Source organism: Canis lupus, chromosome 18 (genome assembly GCF_003254725.2).
Source record: "Canis lupus dingo isolate Sandy chromosome 18, ASM325472v2, whole genome shotgun sequence".
In the NCBI taxonomy this organism is placed as follows: domain Eukaryota; kingdom Metazoa; phylum Chordata; class Mammalia; order Carnivora; family Canidae; genus Canis; species Canis lupus.
Genome location: NC_064260.1, coordinates 8,290,040 through 8,312,576, shown reverse-complemented (window position 1 = coordinate 8,312,576; position 22,537 = coordinate 8,290,040). Strand labels below are relative to the sequence as shown.

At 40.5% G+C, this 22,537-nt stretch overlaps 1 long non-coding RNA gene across 1 annotated transcript; it reads right to left on the bottom strand.

The window, feature by feature from the left end:
- Positions 1–2,834: 2,834 nt before the first annotated feature.
- Positions 2,835–22,491, bottom strand: LOC125752895 (uncharacterized). Its single transcript, XR_007403469.1, has 3 exons — positions 21,341–22,491; positions 12,305–16,563; positions 2,835–10,806 (listed from the first exon to the last, which is right to left on the bottom strand). It is a non-coding gene; the product is annotated as an uncharacterized LOC125752895 (long non-coding RNA).
- Between the last annotated feature and the right edge of the window lie 46 nt (positions 22,492–22,537).

Below are 22,537 nucleotides of genomic sequence, written 5' to 3'. Positions count from 1 at the left end.
ATAAGGAAAATATCACAGAACTGAAGACTGCAACTCATCAAAGATAGAAGGCTCAGCCCCTGCCCACATCTGTCTTTACAAGCACGGACTCCATCCCCTCCCCTGTACCACGTGCCCACTTCTAGCACAGGGGATACAGACCACCCCAAGTCACTCAGTCCTAAAGTAGAAGTAACTAGACACCTGTCTTACTTACCGCAGTGGCACATGGTAGACACTTATTCAATATTATTTTGTCTGAATATAATTTATCCGTGAAACTATTCCTCTCTCTTAAAAAAATGAAGTTTATTTGAGGTTGCTTGTATAGATTGAAGAAATATTCTTGGAGGGCAATTTGGTTAAATATGTACATTTTTTTGATGTACCTATCTTTTGATCTGACACATCCACTTCTAGGATTTGATTTTTGAGAGATAAACCAAAAATTGTGTGTTTGTGTATGAATACATACACACACCAATATGTTCTCTGCAGTGTTATTTTTAATAAGGGAAATTTCAAAACAAGCCCTAATTCTAATAATAGATGGATAAAATAAACACAAACTCACCTCTATAATGAAATAGCTACAGCTTCTATGACTGACACTCTAGATATGTGTTGACATGGAAATACTCCCTGTATTGTTACATGAAAAATGCCAGTTACAATGAAACACATAACATTTACCTGGACTGTATATAACAATTTTAACTTTTCAAAATCACATAAGAATTTTACTGGGAAAACTGTGGCCACAACTTTCCTTTATTATATGATTTTAGGAATTGCATGGTTTTATTAGGAAAATAAATCATGTGAAAAATGAGGGTGAATTTTAAAATGTAATGGCATATTGTTACATAGGCTGAGCAGAGCGTTTGGTTCTTAAAGCATTTCTCCGTCTTGATTATATCAGCACGTTTTCAAAAACTTTTGGAGATACTTCCTCCGCTGCTTAGAAAATTCATCTTTGATACTGGTGTTGTGTTTCCTTAAAAAAAAAAAAAAAAAAAAATGTGTTTCTATTCAAGATAAATGGTATTATTAAGAATGGAATAAGGAATCTGTGTCCTTTGATAATTTTTAAGTCTCTGAATCTTGAGGAGAAAGAATTTGAATATGTTTTATTAAGAATTCAGTTGAGATTTTCTAGCTGGATTATAACTACATGTGGCGGCAGCGGAACAGAAATCAAAGACCTTGTGATGGCTCCATTGCCCTGCCACCCTAATCTCTTCTCCCTGCAGCAAAGTGTGAGGGTTTGACTGAGGTGGCTTCCAAGGGATTTGCCGCAATCTGACTCTCTGACCTTCAGGCTCGTAGGAAACCGGGAACATGTGCCCTCGAATTATTACCTGGCAAAAGAAACTCTATTTGAAATAAGGCACTGCACCTTAAGATTATGGAGACAAATGGGAGGAAATAAAATATTTCCAGAACCAGGACCAGTCTGAGATGTCACATATACCTGGAATCCATGGATGCCACCTGAATGCCTCTGATGTAGATCTGGTTGGAAAATGGAAACGTAAGCTTCAATGATTTGGGGACTCACTGATTTGAACTTAAGTTGCCATTTAAATGGACCCTTTACCCCTAAACTATCAAAATAGTGCAGCCAACAAATTTGTCTGTGAGGGGGAAGCAGAGGAAATGTATTGGGTCATTTGAAATTGAATCCCTTGCAGCTGACCCATGAGAGGTGCTGATGGCTTCCAGATGGAGCTTTGTCCAGTTCCCATTGGCCAGATGTTTGGGCCTGTCCGGCAGGATTGTTTTGTATGTAGAGTGGGGAACCATGGAAATAACATCAGGACTGACCAAGGGTTTACCCTTGGAATAAGAAGATTCCAGTCAGAGGTGTGGTCTATAGCTTGAAGCTTATTCAGTGCACTGACTGGTTTCAAACTCCAGCTCTATCTCATCAGAGCTCTGTGCCTTTGGGTAGACTGTTTAAACTCTCTGAGAATTGGTTACTTCATCTGTAAGATGGGGGTAAAAAGAATGCTGCTACACAGCAGCGTTGTGAGGCATACAAGAGATGATGCGTGTGACAGGCCCACTCAACAGCACTTAATAAGTGCTGGCCACTTATGATGAATATCATCATCATCATCCTTCCATGAACTTTGAGTGAGTATCTGTTATGCACCTAGAGCTGTGTTGGGTGCTGGAAATACAAAAACGCATAGAACATTTGTTGGGCCTGGAACACCAGTCAGTTATGGGAGACAGGTAGATAAATAAGGAATTGCCCAAAGCAAATGAGCCCTGATAGGGATGTGCACACAGGACACCATGCTGGAGGACCCCATCTTAATAAATTTAACACAACTCCCCAAGACCCACGATGTCCCCCATTCGACAGGTAAGAAAAGGAGACAAAACTAATTTAGTCATGCTCATGTAGCTAATAAATGGCAAGGGTTGGTTTGTCTCACTTTGTCTTCTCTGTGCTCCACCATGCTGCCTTCTAAGCACCAAGAATGCCCAGATGTCAGGAAGTGGCAAAAAGGAGTCAGAAATTGTTTCATAAGTTAAGTGAAATGTTTTAGTCCAGATGAATAGATGAGAGTTCTCTAAATGCATAAAAGGCAGCACAACACCACACGGTGGGAATAATGTGTTTGAAAGTATGAACTAACAATATAGCAGAGAACTCCACTTCCATTAAGTGTAGCTGAGAGGTTCTGGGCAAACAGATGGAAGGAGGTCTGTGAACAGCAGCAGAAATGAGTAAGGAGACTGGGCAAGGCAGTGAGGGGTACATCACATGAGGACACCAAGGGTGCTCCCAAAGTTTGAGTTTATTTTTTTTTAAGAGTTTTTATTTATTTTTCATGAGACACACAGAGAGAGGTAGAGACACAGGCAGAGGAAGAAGCAGGTCCCCATTGGGAGCCCGATGTGGGACTTGATCCCAGGACTGCAGGATCACGCCCTGAGTTGAAGGCAGACACTCAACCACTGAGCCACCCACGTGTCCCAAAAAAGTTTGAGCTTATTTGCTAATGCTATGTGCCTTGCATCTAGTTATCTCTTAGGTTTGGCATAAGCCACTGGGCAAGTAGTCAGTGAATCTTACTCAATAGCACAACGGAGGCAGGAGCTGACCTAATGGGAATTAGGCAAAGCCTGAAGATCTCTAACACCCACCCCAGAGGCAAAGAATAGTGCTCCAACCCATAGTGTGAATGGTGTCCTTTGTAAAGGCAGCCAATCCTCCAAACTGTGGTTGCACACTCACTAGGCAGCATGTATGGTGTTGTGTCACAGGTGTTGATGCACAAACAGAATCAACAGATTTCCATCTTTCGAAAGCTAACATCTTTGTCAGGAGAGTCAGAAACTAACTAAACTAACTGTCCCAAATCCACAAAGTGCATAGGATGGTGAGGGGTGCCACTGGGAAAAGAGAGCAGAGGAGGTGAAGTACATAGGGCGAGATGCCAGCAACATTTACCATCAGAAATGGGGTGGGTGAGGAGGCTTCATGGAGGAGATTATGGGAGCAAACCCTGAGCCATGTGAGGGAACAAGACAATATCTGAGAAAAGACAACCTGTGCGAAGTCTGGGAACTGATGTGCTTGAGGGACAGAGAGGAGGTGGATATGGCTGTGACAGAGAGTGAGGGGGTCAGAGAGGCACTTCCAGACTCCCTGGAGAAGGCATTGCAGGCTTCTGAGCAAATGAGGAGCAGGTGCTGACCTGTGTTTGAAAAGGCCTGCTCCGGCTGTCACGGTCAGAATGCACAGAAATAAAAATATAAACCGGAAGTAGCCGGATGTGCTGAAGTTAGTGCAAATGTCAAAATCCATGGCTCTCAAGCTTTCTGACCGTGACCCATGGGAAGATACACATGCTATGTGAGGACCAGTGTAATTGCCAGTCTAAGACAAAAGGATGTACTTACACAAGTTACTCATGCTGTTGAGGATGGACTCTGACGTTCGCTACCCTAGTTCAGTTTATTCTATTTAATTTTTGACTTTCTTGGTTTGCTCCTCAATAAATTGTATGAATGGATCGGTTACAACCTGTGGTGCTAAAAACACTTGAAAAGGAATCTTTGCACCAAACCTTGCAGCATGTATCTGAAGATGGCTAATAGTAATCAGTCTTGGTGCCTGATACCCTGGGTATGGCTGAGATCCACTAATTTTAATGAAATTAAAATAATATTAAAGTAAAATCCAAATGCTGACAATATTTCCCTTGGGAAATACATGGAAATCGAGCCCCATTCTATGAATAAAACTACCAGATTAGACAAACCAAGGTGGTCTACTAAGTGGGAAATAATAATAAAGATAATAAAGATAATAAAGTACGAGTGCACATTAGAAATCACATGTGATAAACTGTTTGAAAATTGAATTAAAGAATGAAATTTTAGAGGGTGGCTCAGTTGGTTGGGAGTAGGACTCCTGGTTTCAGCTCAGGTTGTGATCTTAAGGTCATGAGATTGAGCCGCACTATGGGCTCCGAGTTCAGCGTGGAATCTGATTGAGATTCTCTCCCTCTGTCCCTCCCCCGAGTCTTGGGCATGTGCTCACACATTCTCTCTCTCTCTCTCTCTACCCCTCTTAAATAAATAATCTTTAAAAAATAATGAAATTTTAGCTTTTCCCATGACTGTGCCCCCTAGATCCATATTTGTACTCAACCAAGTTGATGGATGATGTTTTTCCTTTTTCCTCTTTTTCTTTTATCGTGCAGTGTTTTCAATTACACATGACATCTTCTGTAGCCGTGGAGCTTGCATACTGAACGGAACACACATCAGCTCTGTGCTACTGGAGACAGTTCGGCAATAGGAAAAGTCACTGCTTACATGGCTGGACCCGTAATCAGTCACTTTTTAATTTATCCGAGGAGTACATTATTTATGTAATGCTGAATGACCCTTTTTCAGGCTCTTAGACACCCTTTGAAACTTTGCCCATGTATATTATCAACCTTCAGTTGATATGCTGAAATATTTGGATGCAGAGTTTATAGCAGAGACTAAAGCTGGGGGTGTCAAAACACGACAAGAAAGGCTTTTTCTTGTTTGATTTCTGGCAGGGTTCAGAGTGGAAGTGATAGAAGGCTTGGGAAAGAGCCCAATCCTGTCAGTGGTTCTAGCCAACTTGGCCGACGCCATAGGTTTAGAGGGTTCAGATGAGCTCTGTGTCCATAAACCTTTGAATACTTGTAGAGGAACTAATCTTACTGTCTGAACTTTTCCGAGGTTCAACACATCTAATTGCTCTGGAGCCAAACTTCTAGCTCTGAGCAGATTCTCTTCCCCCACCACACACACACAAAGGCTCCCATCCTATGTGTCAAACCCAAAATCATGGACAATGCACCCCACCTGAATTGCAATTGTTATTACTTGCTCTGCTTTGCAGCATGCATGCCCCCAAAATGTCTGGGGACTTTCGTTTGTCTGTTTTTATTTAGTTTTTGTGTTTTTATAGCTATTAGAGATATATGAGTGAAAAAATGGCCTCTATGGGATGTATCTTTTTAAAGATAAGCATTTCCACTTTCCCCCTAGAAGATTTAGGGTGATTTTTTTATTATTTTTTCACCAGATGAGTTATTTATTGATTTGTATCTTATAAGTAAAGTGTGTATGTGTGTGTAAAATCAGCTTATGATCTACATATATTCTATAGCTTTTTAATATTTAAAAATATCATGATTCAATTTTGTATTTTCTCTAATATAATTTGTCCTAGGCAAACCCTCCGTAAAAACAAGATCTCTCCAAGAAGCCATTATATCTGGCAGCATGTAATACTGAGGAAAGAGGAGATGGCCTAGAAAGGGAGATGAGCTTTTTTCTAAATTCATTGTTTCTACGTTTTGTAGATCTCGGACACCCAACTTGGGCTTTGCAGAGGTCTGTGAAAGTCTCCACATAGACCTAAGTTATCTTCAAGGCACACATTTCCTTGAGAGCACTCTTATTGAAACCACATTTCCAACTTTTACATCCCTGGTATTACTGTGCCTACGATGCTGGCTTAGAATCAGGAATATGTCTCACATATCCCTGCCACATTTCCTGAGTGAATTCAGGGTTCCTGTTGTAGCTGCATATTCTCTGAACTGGAGACACATTGAAGAAAGACCATGTCTGATAGTCAGAGAGCAATCACCAATGTCTTCTTGCTGGCAGTCACGCTTCCATGAGGCATGGAAGGTTTCGTGTGCCCAATACCACCACAGCGTCCTCTGGGTCTGTGTATCTTCCAGCTCAAGCAACAGGGCAGTTGGCCTTCATTTCATGACACATCCCAGAGGCATAAGTAGGTCCCGTGAGTGGCCCCTCATGGATGAAAGTACAAGGCATTTACTAGAGAAGAGAAGTGGGAAGGGCAGATGGCTAACTGGCACTTCATCTCCCATTTCCACTATCTCTTGCACAATGTCTAATATTGAACTTCACATTTCAAATACCAGTAATGTGAAAAGTTTATTGGAACACCCAGAAGATATGTAATAGGCTCCAAACACCCAACAGAAATCACACTGAAAATGAGATACACATTGTATTGTCATATTTCTGCAGAGCTTTGCCTTTTTTTGAGCTACTCTATCATCAATTCAGTGGAAGGAAGCCTCCATTTTACTACAGCCATTCACATTTGTGACTGTTTGTTTGTTTCCGCTGTATCTGAGATAGCTCTCTGATATGTTTATAGACTTTGACAACACTTGGGACCATATCAGTAGGAGCTCACACATTTTAATTTGAACTTAAATTCACCATATAAAACAAAATTGCCAGGATGGTTTTCCAAATAAGAAGAATTTCCATACTTTTGAATGCATTTTGGAGTACTTCATATGTAGATAATTATTAGAAGGTATTTAAATGCTTTTCATAAAATTTCACATTTCTAAGCTTTCCAAGAGTCATTGACACAGGGAATCTCATGCACATTTTTACTATGGCTGCTGTACAAACAAAAGAAATACGTTAATATCCTGCCTTACAGAATATTGTGTTGTATTTTAAAATCCATACTTGACTTGATAAACTCAGAACTTTTACAAGAAAAAATAGTTTAAAAAATAAATAAGCACTCACCTACTCATAATTTAGGAAACCTTAATGCCATTTCCATTGGTCTTTGCTCTCACTGAACTGACCAATTCCAAGAGCCTCTACCTATTTACATTTTATTGTGGGGAGGTGGTAATATGGAGTGTTTGCAGATTAAAAAGGCTTCCAAAGGAATTAAACTAATGGTGCCATTTCTGAAACTGGGGCTGTCAGCTGGGCGGAGATGCTGGCAGCTGGTACATCTGCCCACTGGAAAGGTCAGCCATGTCTGTTCCTTGGCAGAGAGGACTGTAGCTCTTTCCCTACCCCAACCCCCTTCCACAGAACCAGAGCCAGTTCCTAGGAGCATACCAGGCAGTTAATGAACAATTTCTCCATTCTTCTTTCAGGAGGGCACTAGCCACAAATCTAAGAAGTTTGGAGAAGAATTTTCCTTGGATCTATTTTAGTCCTTGCAGACTTAAATGTAGATGGACAAGACGGCCCCCATTCATTCAGAGCATGTGTGTCAAACTACAGTGGAGCATCGGTGTTGCATTCTGTCCCTATGGGGGGATGCAGATGAGGAAGACAGTCATACAAGCAGAGACAATCTTGCTTGAGGGAGGCTTGAGGAAAGGTATCTCCTTTCGAGGCTGACACCCATCCTAGGAATGACTGCTTTCCCTGCTCCTGGTACTTACTCAGGAGTGTAATCAAACTCAGTTTATGTGATGAGAAAATAGAGCCACTATGGCAGTTTTCATATGTGGCGTGCCCACCTAAAGTGAAGAAGATGCAGCTATCCAGAAGGAAAATGAGACTGAATTTCTCTACAAGTAACAGAAGTGTGTTTCCTTCACCTGTAGAGACAATAATGAGAGACAGCATAGTAATAAAGTAGGGCTCAGCTTCAGCTAGAGCCCGGTAGGAATCTGACTTAATACGCACTAGCACTCAATCGTGCTGAGTAGTAAAAGCTTAGGGGGATGTAGCAAAATATACTAATGAAACATTTCTGGACTCCCTACTCGTGAGAAACAAGCTTTCTATGGAGACGTAGTTGGCAATCTTCTCTGATTTACCATTTTTAATTTAATTTGCTGTTGTGAATAGTGACTAAAAACAAAAGATGGTGGAGGAAACACTGACCATGCGAGCAACCTGTTTATGTCTCACATTTGTTTGGGGCTCTGTTTCTTGGGCACTCCTCACCTTGTTTTATTTTTTAAGAATTTTAATTTTAAGAAGATTAAGTAATAAGTAGTAACCAGTAGGTTTTCTGCATCGAATTCTATAACAACCATTAGAGAAAGAGAGAGAGAGAGAGAGATCTCTAGAGTAGTCATAGTCAAACAGAGAAGGATCCCTTCAATCAAAGTTCTCTTCTGACAATAATATCTCCCCCACCATGATGTTATGGATAAGTTGGGGTGGGTGAATGTGTGGACAATCTCGATGCTGTGATGCCATTCCATCAAGTGTCAGGGTTCACTGAGCTGGTCTGGTGGGCCAGCCAAGTGCCCTTGACATTTTAGGATGGAGAAGTGCAGGAGAATTACCTGTCTTCAGAGAGAGGGCCACTCCCTAGAAAGGGGGTCTAGGTGACCAGGAGGAAGATAAATCCAAGAGTACAAGCAGGGAAACAATGGGTTTTAATTTCAGTAAGACAGAGAGGAAAGACTATGTTACGTAAATGGTCTAGGAAGTCTTCATAGTCAAGGCAACATAAAATTGGTTTTACAGTGGAAAAAAATGAGGTTGAAGAGGTGATAATGGTTTATGGGGCAAGCTCTCTGATGACGTAAATTGTGGGTGGATATACAACAAAAACATGAAACTATTTCTCCCAAGGGTGAGGCTGAGCTAACCTTAATAGTAGAGTCATTATGATTATGTAATTTAGGGGAAAATGACACACCAAACCTGTAAAATGAAAGTGTGAAAAAAAGAAGGAAAAAGAGAAAGAAGGAAAAAGGAAAAGAAAAAGGAAGATAGCATGAGCAGAACCGCGAAAAATAAAGAGGATATGAAATCAGTTTTTGGGTCTAAGGCAGCATTTCCCCAATCTTCATGATAGATGAGTGATTTTTCAAAATATTTCAAACAATAGTTTTATGGAGAGTTAAAATTCTGCCTCAAGAAGCCCAAGGGAGGTAGAGCTGGGGATAAGGATGAATGGAATAGGTTTCTAGGTCTGGGGCTACACTGCCTCTCAAAAACTGGTTCCCACCATATATATATAAATGGTCACCATAAAATTATTTGGCTTCTGGGGCATAAGACAACTTTCTAAATGATCATACCTCATGGTGGCCATTTAACCCTATTCTTGAGGTAACATCCTTGAAGGGGCCTCCTTGATATCCCTACAAGTCAACTGAAAAAAAGGTTCCATGACTTAATTCGCTAACCAACTCTACTCTCTTGTCCCCTCTAACACACTGTTACGGGAGTATATTAACGCGGGAAACCCATGTAGTTTCTTTGCTTACTAGAAGGGGCATAACTGTTAGTGGCAATTATTCTAGTTATTCAATGTTGTAGAGAAAAGTATAAAAACCAGTGAATCCAAACCCCTGGAGTTCTACCCTTGCCTCGGGCTTCAGTTTGCTTCCTCAGGAGATGGTCTATGGATCATGTTCCTGTGCCTGGTTCTTAAAGGAATCCTGCCACCACCACCGGGTTCCCACCTTTGCAACCTCTTTGGAGGCTTTGGCTAGCCCCAATTTATCATCCGCATTCTAAATAAAAGGAAAGTGGGAGGTGTCTTTCTTCTGTACTTATGTGGTCAATTTCAGGCAGCGCCACAAGGATTCAGTTACTAAACTTGGTTTAAATGAAAACAGTTTTTATTGTAACTCTGACCTAAATCAGTATGGCTTACAGAAACTGTCAATAATATTGGTCAGAATTAATTCACATAGATGGGACAGGAATATTCCAAATGTCTTTGCTTCTTGGATGAGATGGCTTTCTGGTCTCTTGTAGAACATTCCTAATCCACTATGTCTAAGTGTCATTGAGATGTCTCAAAATCATACACGTTTTGCCATTTCTAATTCTTAATAGACTTATAACTTGGTTCAGCACTATAATTCAAGTATTATACTTCCAAATCAAAAACATTCATCAATTTTCATGTCCTTGTACCAGAATGTCTACATATAATAGAATTCCTTAGAAGCCCCTAGATCTTTGCTAATCACATTAGTAAATTCTTCCTTGGTACCCTATCTTATTATGGTAACAACATGTGCTTCAAATTTTGGCCACTCACAAGTTATTTCTTACAGAAGAAGGAGTGCATTGCACTCGACTAAATGATGAGCATATGTTAGCACGCAGACACACACATGAACATACTTTGAGTCAGAGTCGGCTATTGGGACCGTAACCCATCTGGCCAATGAAAGTTATAGATGTGCATTTGAGGGCTTGCTGTACTAATTCACATAATTAATAAAACTTGTTCAAAATGTCAAGCTCATATTGCTGTATTTACTTATAGTATCTCTACCTTAGCTAATAGAGTCATTTACTGTTCCTTAACTCAAGCTGTGGCCTTCTGTCCCTTGGAGGCTTTCTGTCTGAATCAATTGTACTTTGTGGTCACCACGCCCTCACATGCTGTAGCCCCCATGTGTCCAGTTACAGACTTTCTTTGAAGTACTGAAGACATCTCACCAGACAATATTTACCTCCAAAGATGTTTCATCATTCTTTTGGACACCTGCTAAATCTGACCATACTTGAAATTTCAAGTGTTTTCTGCTCCTAAAAATAGGAAATATAAAAAGGCAAGTCTAAGCAGGCATTGTATATCATTCTTAAGTGAACTACTTCGCACATTGTATGCCCCTGGTTTATAATTTTGCAAGAAAGAAGGAATACTTGTGCTTGGCCTAGGATGATTTAAATGCTCTTTAACAAAGAGCAGACCGAACTGCTCATATTGCAACCCAATGAGGTCTATTTCTTCCTAAAAGTCACATTGGTAACATCACTTTTGATAACCAAGAGCTACCATGGTAACAAAGACATATGAGTAGAGAATATCCCCCTCAGTGACCAGGTGTAGTGAGTTGAATTGTGGCCTCCAAAGAGATATGTCCAAGTCCTAATCCCTTAAACTTATTAGTTAATGTGACTTTATTTGAGAAAAGGATCTTGGTAAATCTAATTAGGTTAAGGACCTTGAGATGAGTTCATCTTGGATTATCTGGGTTGGCCCTAAATCTTATGACAAGGGTCCTCTAAGAGAATGGTAGAGGGAGATTAGAAACAAAGACACAGACACAGAGCAGAAGTCCCTGTGAAGAGGCAGCCAAAGACTGAAGCAATGCGCCACAAACTAAAGAACGCCAGAAGCCACCAGAGGCTGTTAGAGAAAGAAGAATTCTATTCTCAAGTCTTCAGAGGAAGCACAACCCTGTTGACACCTTGATTTTGGACATCTGGTCTCCAGAACTAAGAAAGAATAAATTTCTGTTATTTTAAGTCTCTAGGTTTGTGGTAAATTATTATGGCAGTCCTAGGAAACTGATACACCATGACTTGTTATCCCTCTGATATAGCAGACAAAAATATAGGATCATTGAGTGTCAACGTATGTTACCTTTTTGTATAGGAGAGGAAAAGCAAAGCCCGTGTATAGGTGAAGGCTGGAAAGTGGCAGACTTTTTTGAATGACATAGAGTTGATGGTATGATAAGCTGTTGCATTTCAAAAATAAGAGGAAATGACATAGTGACACCCAAAAGAAAGATCATGGACTTGGAAGGGAATTTAACATATTTGATTATCAGGTCAGAATATTTTTTAATAGATTTTGGGCTATAAGAAAAAAAAACACTGTAAAGAACAAAATCTTATAAAATCCCCCAAATGCAAGACTGAATAAATAGCACATCTTTAGTAAAGTACAGAGAGTAAAGGGGCCTCCAGTGCATCTTGAGTTTGGAAGAGTCAAGGGATTCCCAATGTGTCATGATCTTGTCCTCAGATAGGGTTCCCTTAGATGGACACATATGCTTCCTACAGCTTGATCCCAAACACATCTGCTCATAGACTGCACTCTGGGGTGGTCTACCAATGTCAGCATGAAACTCTAAGCTCACCATGTATTTTAGTGTTTTTATTATTCCCATTAATTTTTAGAAATATTGATTTTTTTTAGCTTAAGCCATTCTATTTTTGGTTACATGTGATTATTTCTCATTGGTTGGAAAATAGGTCAGCTTTCCCCTAACTGCTCTAGTCTGCAAGAACTCACCACTCAAGATATGAGAGCATCAGCTTCCATTTGAATTGATCATGGGATTTCCAGGCTCTGCTTGGGGCTGCCCTCTCCAAGAACAAGCTGCGGTTCCATCTTGCTGTTGTTACCATCTGAAGAGACATCTTGCTTCACATAGATGATCTGGTTTTCTTATGAGAAGGTCATGGTAGGTCACCTCTTGATGCCTTGGATCTGGATTCCTTCAAAACATTGGCACTTTTTTTGTCTGCATTGCTTTGTCTCAACTTGGAGCACAGGCCCTCGACTCAATTCCCCAGAGTGATAGGAAAGACTAGATTCCAACCTCTCAGAGACTTTACTAAAATTTGGGGAAAACCTAAAAAGAAGAAAGACTCAGCAATTTGCACCCATGACCAGGGACTCTGGGACTGAGAAGAGTGACACCACAGCCTCACTCCCAGATTTCCATCCTCTTGAATAGACTAGGTACCTCCCAAAATGAGAATTTCTCCTGAACTCCAGCCTCAAAAACCAGACTCAAAACAAAACAAAACAAAACAAAACAAAACAAAACAAAACAAACAAAACAAAACCAATAATGTCCCAAGCAAATCCCTCCTGTCCTCTTTATCCCAGCCTAGCCTCTCTTGAACAAAAGAGAGAGAGAGAGAGAGAGAGAGAGAAACGTGGAAAGAAAAACATAAAGTTTACTTCAAGTTATCACATTTGGTGTCAAAACCTCCCTCTTTCCATGTTATCAGGCCAGAATTCTGGAGTCATGTCTGGATTCTCCCTTTGTCTCAGAGCCACATCTAGGTCCTCATGTTAGCTGTTTCCAATACATATCCAGAATCTGCGCTCCCCTCACAGCCTGCACTGGTATCACAAGCTCCAAGCACTCATTACCAAAGGCCTGGATTAATGAAGGAGACTCCTAATTTGCCCCTTTTTTATACCTGCTTCCCCCCACCCAGCAGTACACAGTAGTCCCTCATTATCCGTGGTCAACCATGGTCTGGAAGCAGATGTTCCTCCTTCTGATATCTCATCATGCTAACTCACTGTGCCTACATCATTCACCTCACTTCATCTCATCCCACAGCATGTTATCACCTCGCATCAACGCAAGAAGTAGGTGAGTACAGTACAATAAAATATTTTGAGAGAGACTGTATTCATGTAACTTTTATGGTAGTAATTGTTTTTTTTTTATTGTTAGTTATTGTTGTTAATCCCTTACTGTGCTTAATTTACAAATGAAGCTCTGCCTTAGGTATGCATGTATAGGGAAAAGCAGTATACATAGGATGTGATACGGTCCATGATTTTAGGCATCCACCGGGGGTCTTGGAATGTATTCCCCACAGATGAGGGGGAGCTACTATATTCTCCACTGAGTAGTTTAATGAGATTTATATACCATTTAGGTCCTGTTATTTCATGACTCTGCTCAGAAGCCTCCAAGCCTTCTAAAGTACCAGTCTTGGAGCCAAAAACAGGTGACCATGCAGAGCCCCCATCTTCCCTCCCCCCAGTATCCCCATTGCAAGATGAGTACCCCGAAGAGGAATTCTCTGACCAAACACTTCTCCTTCAGTGAGAACCTCTTCTCTACTATCTTCACTAGGTTAAAGTGTGTAGGACCGATGCACACTCCTAAGCCAAGAGGTGGGGGTCAGGGTGTAGCTGTGGGTTTCCATTTGTCCTCTCATCCTGGCCCCAGAACTGTTAGAAACTGGTTTAGGTTTCCCATGTTACTCAGAGAAAAGCTTCAAGTCTTGTAAAAGCTTCAAGTCACATGATACCTGCCCTTGCCCCTTATCTTTCCAAACTCATCTGCTCTGGGCTCCTGAATTTTCTAATGGTTCCTTGGGCACTTAAAGGGGTTTGCATCTTGGACCTTTGCACTGGTGATTGCCTCTTGCTGAAATTCTCCTCCCTTCTCCTTTTCCTGCATTATTTTACTTCATAGCACATATCACCTTATCTTATGGCATATTATTTACTATATGATATTGTTTATAAATATATATGCAGATAATGCAATATATTATTTTCAAAAAGGTAAACTCATGACTCTCCTTTAAATTTTAAAAAAGAACAAGTCAAAGGTTTTATTTAATTCATCAGTAAGTTGTTTAAAACAGTTCACCGAGAATTCTTGCAGAGATTTATCTTCTTTACTTAATAAAATTCATTTGCATTGCCATGGGTAGGAAACTTTTGCATTCTGGTAAGTATTGATAAGTTTCTACAAATTAAATTCTATCCTAACAGAATTGTAAAATAACCTAGTCAATCATAAGCAATCAAGGTGCACATCTTATAGATTCAGATAATCACTTGAAGATCTTTAAAACAAGACATTCCACTGAGAAAACACCAATCTCCTTTCCCATTCCTAAGTCTCACACACATTCAGTCCTGCCAATAATTATATGTTCATCTTCTACACTGATATTGTAACTGGCATATACTACATATTAATATAGGACTCTCTTCCCATACTAGAATGTTCCCTGAAAAGCAAAGATTTTTATACTCTTTTTCACTGCTGTATCTCTGGCTTCTAGAATAATGACTAATTCATAGTAAGCACTTAATGATTTTTTTGTAAAGAGTGACTACATGACTCAAAAAGTATATACCATAACATATAGGCATAGAGGAGTCTAAATCTACATGGAGGAAAATAATGGCTATTCCATAAAAGCAATATAGTCTGCAGAGATGTCATTCACATAAAATTTGCCCTCAGTTTATATAATTAAGTAGAATGCTTAAATGCAGATCTTCAGCCTTCTTCAGGGCTTCAAGTCCATCCCCCAAACAAAGAGTGGCTTTAGTTTTACATTTACTTAATAAATATACCCTAGTGTTACATTTACTTAATAAAGTATACCTTAGTGTTAATAAGTATATAGGTATATATAAATATACACATTTACATTTACTTAATAAATATTTACTTAATTTGTTACATTTACTTAATACATTTACTTAAAATACATTATATTTACTTAATACATATACCTAGGGTTAATATGTATATAGGTATATATAAATATACACATACATACACCCCAAAGGTAAACTTAAATTTTTACCCATTGGAAGCAGAAAATACTGGCTTGGTTATTTCTCCACATCTTTAAAAATCTTAGGATCCAAAAGGCTAAGGTGCCTAATTACATTTGGTAGCCCCCTTATCCATGAAGGATCCAAGACTCCCAGTGGATGCCTGAAACCATGGCTAGTACTGAACGCTCCATATACTATGTTTTTTCCTGTATATACATACCTATGATAAAGTTAAAACTGTCCGTGGGAGGGAACTACTATATATGCTTTTGGTTTTTTTATTTTTAAGATTTTTTTGTAAATGATTTTTATAAACTTTGATGGATATTTAAGGACATGAAATGCTTTCTATAAAGACACTTTTTAGTTTTGATATTTGGCTGTCCTCGTCTTACTAAATTATTGGTTATTCCAGAGATAGAGCCCATTTCTCCCCCTACAACAGAGCATGAAAAAAGAACTGTCCTAGCTTTTGACATATTTGATTTCTTACCAGAGGGGCTCTTTAATTCAGCTACTTGGATTCCAGGTCAGACTTTCCCATTTTTGGGTTATCTTTATGACAAACTAGTTGTCTTTACAAACCTTGTTCACTCATTTTTTTTAAAGCAACAAACTAAGCCCTTTCTCAAAAAAGCTCATCAATACTCTTGAAACCTCAAAAATTTTAAAGACATTCTTATAAGAAATTGTCACAGAAAATTCTTCACTCGGCTAAATGGCTGGTACATTCATTGAGTGCTGGATTTAGAGGTCTGTCTAGTTTAAATCCTACTTTACAAGGAAGAAATCCAAGCTTTTTCAGACTTTACCAAAAGTGGGATTAGGTATATTGATCTTAACCCAAGAAAGATATACAGAAGAAAATATGTGGGAGGAAAGAAAATAAGTAAATACTGATTGTTTATTATGTCCAGTATGCTGGCCACTTTCAAACATTGTTTCATTTACTTTTCAGAATATTCCTAAGGGGTAGTTATCAGCCTCCTCCTCAACCTCATCACCATCTTATATATTAGGAAATGGAGGCTCATGAGGTTGATATCTTAGCCAAGGTCATGGTGCTGGCGGGTGGCAAAGGCAGGATGCAGAACAGGTGTCTGGAGCTCCGATCCTTTGCTTCATGGTGGCAGGCAGGCTACAGTCAAGGTGATTTAACTCCATTCTGCTTTGATGTGGGCATTTACAAATTAGTCGCGAGGCTTAAAGTCCTGCAGGAAGGAGAGTTATAGAAGGGACAGATTTTCATCATATTCATACTTAAAGGCAACATTTTCAAGAATTTTACGATGCCCTATTGTAGATGTGTAGAAATGGTATCCAGTGAACTTCACATTAGGACTACAAAGGGTTTAACGGATGCCATTAATCAAAGGTTTCTTGCCTGGGAATTTCTTAATTCCTCTTGTTCAATCAAAAAGGGCTTTGCCAGTAGAATTTGTAATTCCACTGAATCTAACCACCGTACATACAGTATAAAGAAGGTTCTTGACTCAGCTCTAAACAAAATAGCAGTGTGGCTTTGGGCCGCACTTCTCTGTCCATGTAATATTTTGCCTCAGTCACAAGGGAATGATCACAATTCTTTTACCTGGCCTCACTGGGCAGTTAAGGATACCAATGAAGTAGGAGATGAGAAAATGTTTTTGAAAACTTAGTAAACACTTACTGAATGATATCATGGTAAGAAGTGATAGAACACAAAAATCAGAACCTACCCTTCTCAATGGCCTAGCATTGTCAGCAAGCCCCCTGTCGCTTAAGCTGTTCCTACCCCCCAATAATAAGGAGAGTCATAACCGTGCACAGAGCTGCATCAATTAATCCACACAAGACAAAGAATCTAGTATTACTTCCATTTTTTAGGTGAGACCATTAAAGGCCCCAAATTTCAAATAACTGGTTCAAGATCATCTAGATCTATAGTTGATCTACTAGTTCATCTACCATCTACTGGTTCAAGATCATCAATCTTCTATTATCTCACTCTAAAGGGTGTGCTTGCTTCTCCATACCATACCCCGTGATTCTCAAGATTGTAGCGGTTTAGTGCACACATCTGTACATAGAAAACCTCAGTTGATGATAGGCTTTGGGCAGTGTCCCAGACAGGGTGACCACCCTCCACTGCAGCCTCGCTTGGAAGGAAGAGACACCCCCTGACCCCCAGGGTCTGGAAAGACGAATTTCTTTCATTTGGGAAGGTCAGCATGTTAAATCTCAAAGCTGCTATAGCTGTTCTTTAGCTGCTTAGTTCAATTGCCTCATCTCATTAGCTTGTTGTTTTCTCTTCCCTCAAAGGACAGAAAATGGGACATTTAGTTTTTATCAGCAAGGAGTTTAGAAAGGCCAGATTTTGGAATAAGCGCTGAACCTCACGCAGCCCCTTCTGTTCACACAAGAGCCTGTGTTCAGTCCTGAAGCTTATTAGTTCACGGTGGTGAAAGATGGATTTATAGGAAGATAGGTGGAAAAAGAGGTCTCTGCCCTGGACACTTAGCTGGGAATCATTTAGCACAGACTCCAAAGGAAGTTGGAAAACTTGGTTTGGATGAAATCAATGTCAAGTGCCTCTTTCCTCTACTTTAACAAATGAACCGCATGATTTGACAAGGCAAGGATGTCTCTGGTCATATGGGACATGATGAAGTGTGGTAAGACAAAAGAAAAGACACCATGAGTTGAGAGAAAAGTTTTTCCTTCCGTAAAAAAAATGGCAGAAACAAAGGGAAATGAATGAAAAAGAGTGGTGGCCATTGGAAATCTGGTTTTGTCTATAACGCTCGTGTGTATAGATCCATATTTTAAAATAAACCTGAACATTTACTCAAGACTAAATTTAGGTCCCCCATTATTTGTTCTGCCTGTCTTTATCATGATTTAGGCTTCATATTTCATTGCGTGGAAGGAGTATGTGGCAGGCTAATGGTCTAAATACCTACGTCTCATTTTATAAATATTTATTGCCAGCTGATGTGCTTCTATCTTTGAAGTCACATGCATGGCCCACTGTGAGCCTGCATTTCCCTCCTCTGCCTGTGGAGACTAACTGCCCAGCACTCTTGTTTACATGAGGATCACTTCAACACAGAGTTAATTTTTTTTATCTACATCTTCTCACATCACTCATCTTTGCTTTGTTATATTTTTCTCCCTTCTTCACCTCACATCTCATGCAGCGAAGGCCAGAAGTAATAAACCAAGCAACATGATCTGTGCTGCTGTTGAATTAAAGCAGTGGTTCAGGCTGAGCTGATCATTCATAACCTGCCTGCGGTTGCTACAGGGACCTGCCGGGTCCAGGGGAGAGAAATAAACAAAAGTCAGGGAAGAAACTCAGAATAAAAGAGGAGAGTGTGGAGGATCCTGAATATCAAACTAAAACCCCTGGACATCATTCTACTGGCCACAGAGACTCCTTGGCGATTTTGAAGCAGGGAAACTAAGTTAAAAAAAAAAAAAAAAAACAGGGCTGCAGGAAAACTAACCAGATATTGCACAAGTAGGATTGCCATAGATTGGAGGAAGAGAGACCAAATAGGAGGTATCTACAAAAATATAAATGAGAGGGGGAATGAAGACCTGGACATAAATATATTTCCATTAATATCTAGGCACTGGATTATAACAGTGGAAGTAGATAGGCAGGTGCTGACGGGAGAGATGGCAGTTGTCAGTAGACTTGATAAAATTTGGGACTGTTGGAAATAGGGCAAAGGTGAGTGAAAAATATAGTTATAATTTTGACAATAGGGAAAAGGAAAATGAGAGTGATATGAACTGAAACAAGGAAGAGAAGAGTGATTAGAACAGAAGTTGATATGAATTATTCATTCAGGGACATTATAAATTTTAAGTGTTACTAGAGCCTGAATAAAGACACATCCACAGAAGTAATGGGTGAGAAAGGCAGGCGTGAGCTAAGTATTTGGAAGGCTAAGCCATGGCAGGTGAAGAAAGAAAGGCACGAGGATTGGCTTCTGGTTTCTGGCTTGGATGGCCCTATGGTGATGATAACCAGGGCAGAGTGAGAGAAGAAGGGGTGCTGAAGGCCAGGGCAGGGGGTCCATATATTCATGTTGAATTTAAGTTTCTTCTGGGACCTCCAGGTGAACATTCAGAAAGGCAACGTCACCTGCCTAGAGCTCAGTGGAAGGTCTAGTTGAACAATCTGAATTCATAAGTAGCAACAAGAAATTTTTTAAAAAGATTTTATTTATTTATTCTGTGAGAGACACAGAAAGAGAGGCAGAGACACAGGCAGAGGGGAAGCAGGCTCCCTCCCTCCAGGGAACCAAATGTGGGACTCAATCCCAGGACCCCGGGATCATGCCCTATACCAGAGGCAGACGCTCAATCACTGACACCCAGGAGTCCCAGCAATTAGAATTTCAAAACACCATTTGGGGAGAAGAATTCACATCTGGAAAGATGGAGGAGACATATCTTTATTCTATTCTTTCCACTAAGCAGAGTAAAAAGCCTGGACATTATATATAAAACAAACCTAAGCAAGATCTTAGAGGTAGAAAGAAGGCAGCTAGATCTCTGAGGACCTCAGGATGAGACGAACAATAGGGTAGGCAGTTCCCTGGGTTTTCTTCTTCCTCCTCTATGTCAGACTTGGAGCTCAAGAAGTTGACAACCTGGAAACAGCAACAGACACAGATAGAGGAGCCCCACAAAGCCTGTTCTTCCTCATCAAAAGACCAGGACAAGGGCAGCCTGGCAAGTCAGAAACTAATTTTAGACAATGACTGCTCTACTCCTTCCAGCAAGGCACCACAGGGGAAAAATCCCACCAATCTGGAGCCTGGCCCCAACCCACACTAGCTAAGACCAAGTTGGGGAGCCTAGGCCTTTCTGGCACGATGCCGTAACAAAGAATCTCAATATCCTTGATCCCTACCAGCCAATAATGAGCCCCATTCAAGCTCATGGTACCCATGAAAACCACACAGGTAGCCCGGACAACCAGCCCCACCTGGCAGTCATCAGGCACCCCTCCGCCTCCCTGCTGGGGGTGGTGGCACAGGAAGCCTAGTGGAGAGTGACAACTGTCACCATTGCCCAACAGTAACAAGGCCATGCCCACCACAGTGTCAATGCATATGTGGAAAATGAAATTACAGTCACTCTGTGATACTTCGGTATAAGTCTAACAAAACCTGTACAGGACGTGTTTGCCAAAAGAAAGCAAAGGGGATCGAAATAAATGGGGAGACCTATTGTGTTTGTGGATTAGAAGACTCACCATAGTAAAGATGCCGACTGTCCACAAATTGATATACAAGCTTTTCATTTTCCATCAACTTTAAGTCAGAATAATCTGATTTCTGCCTCTACTGCTCCAGGGAAATGGCATTCTCAAAAGTTACAGATGACCCCCTTGTTGCTAAATCCAACAGATATTTTTCAGGCGATATCTTCCTTTTGTGACATTTGTTTCTTTGGAGCACTCCCTTCTTCTACACGTGATTTCTTTAACATTTTTTCCTAGATTCTACCACTTGTACAAACATACCCATTGAGCTTCCACATGCTCTCCTTTTCTTGCACACTCTTGAATTTTTATGTGGCTCTAGGTCCCTCATCTTTCAATCTCTCCTTGGAAATGTGTCCAAACCCTTGATTCAATTACTCCCCCTGGGCCAAGATCTCTCTCTTGTATGCAGACCCATGTGTCCACCTTCCTATTTCACAGGCTCATAAGATGTATCATTCGTTCATTCATTCATCTAAATATTTATCGTGCTTTTTATGTCAGACCTTTGTTGGTGTTAGGGCCAGAGCTCTAAACCTGAGCTCCCGCCATCAGGAGGCTCATACTCCAATCGATATAGTGTCTCTGTTTCTCACTTGGGCTTATGCAAATGTCTGCTCTTCTTCTTCTTTCTCCACACCTTATCAAGGTGTGTCCCTGCTTCTTTTCCTGCCAGGCCCTCCCCAGCAGGTATAGCTGTCTTGCACTGTGGGTTGAACTCTCACTTGCAGAACACCAGAGCGAACCATGGCTGGTGACTACGTACGAGGGAGGAAAAGTGGCCCTCTCTTAGATTCTGATGTCAGATGCCTCTGCCCCAAGTCTGGAGCATCTCATTCCATCCAGGTCATTAATAGATTAAGTGGCCAATCAGTTTGTACCACATCCTAAGGCATATGTTCCTGAAAACTGAAATAGAACAGTCTCTTGATATTCACCTCACAAGACCAAGTATAATCTAGCAGCTTCTCTTGGCACCCCTGCTGTCTCACCCCTCCTCTGCTTTCAAGCTTTCTTCCAATCTCTCACTGTTGGGGCCCCTGCCATCTTGCTAGACTCACCTCATTTCTACCTCCCAGCTAAGAGGAGCTCTTCCAACTTTCTACCAAACCTGCCATGTGTTTTTGCCTCAAGTTTAACAGCTTTCCTAGCTTCAACTGGCCTCACTGGCAGCCTCCTGACTCTAGGTTCAAATCCACATGAAGATCCTGGTTGGTTTTTCTCTTAGAGACATTCATCAAGATCTCTGTCCACACTGCTAATTAGAACCACCCTCCATTCTGCACACACCTGACTTCTCTCCCCCTGCGACCATCCTTCTGTCCCTGTGACCCATCCCTTCTGTCCTTCTCGCATGGTGCCTTTATCCTTCCCTTCACTCAGAGTCCACATACCCCATATTTACTTCTTTATTTCTCTATCACTTCCTGTAAATATGCAATTCCATACAGCCTGTCTCTAGTACTTTGCCTTATGTTGGCATGTATCCCTTTGACCCAGCCAGAGTTTCTTCCCTATAGGGGTCACTGGAGGAGAATTGCAGAGATTCCTGTAATCTACACAAATATATAACAAAAAAGGAGGAAAATTGACTCAAATTTCTCATAGACATCTGTTCACACTAGTGGACAGTGGACAGTGGACAGGCAACGGGTTTAGAATAAAGACAGATCTGTTCTGGAATCCTATCTCTGCCACACACAAGCTGAATGACTTTGGCAAGGTTAATAAATACATCATAGTGTCAGCTATGATTTAGGGTTGATTTCTTGTCTTGAACTGTATATATTTTATATCTAAATTTCACAATACCTCAAAGGAGGATAAATCTAAAAATTATAAATAAGAAATAAGACTTAAAGAATTTGGCAGGAGGCTTGAGTTCCTCACCACGTTTGCTTCTCCGTAAAGCTTCCCATGAC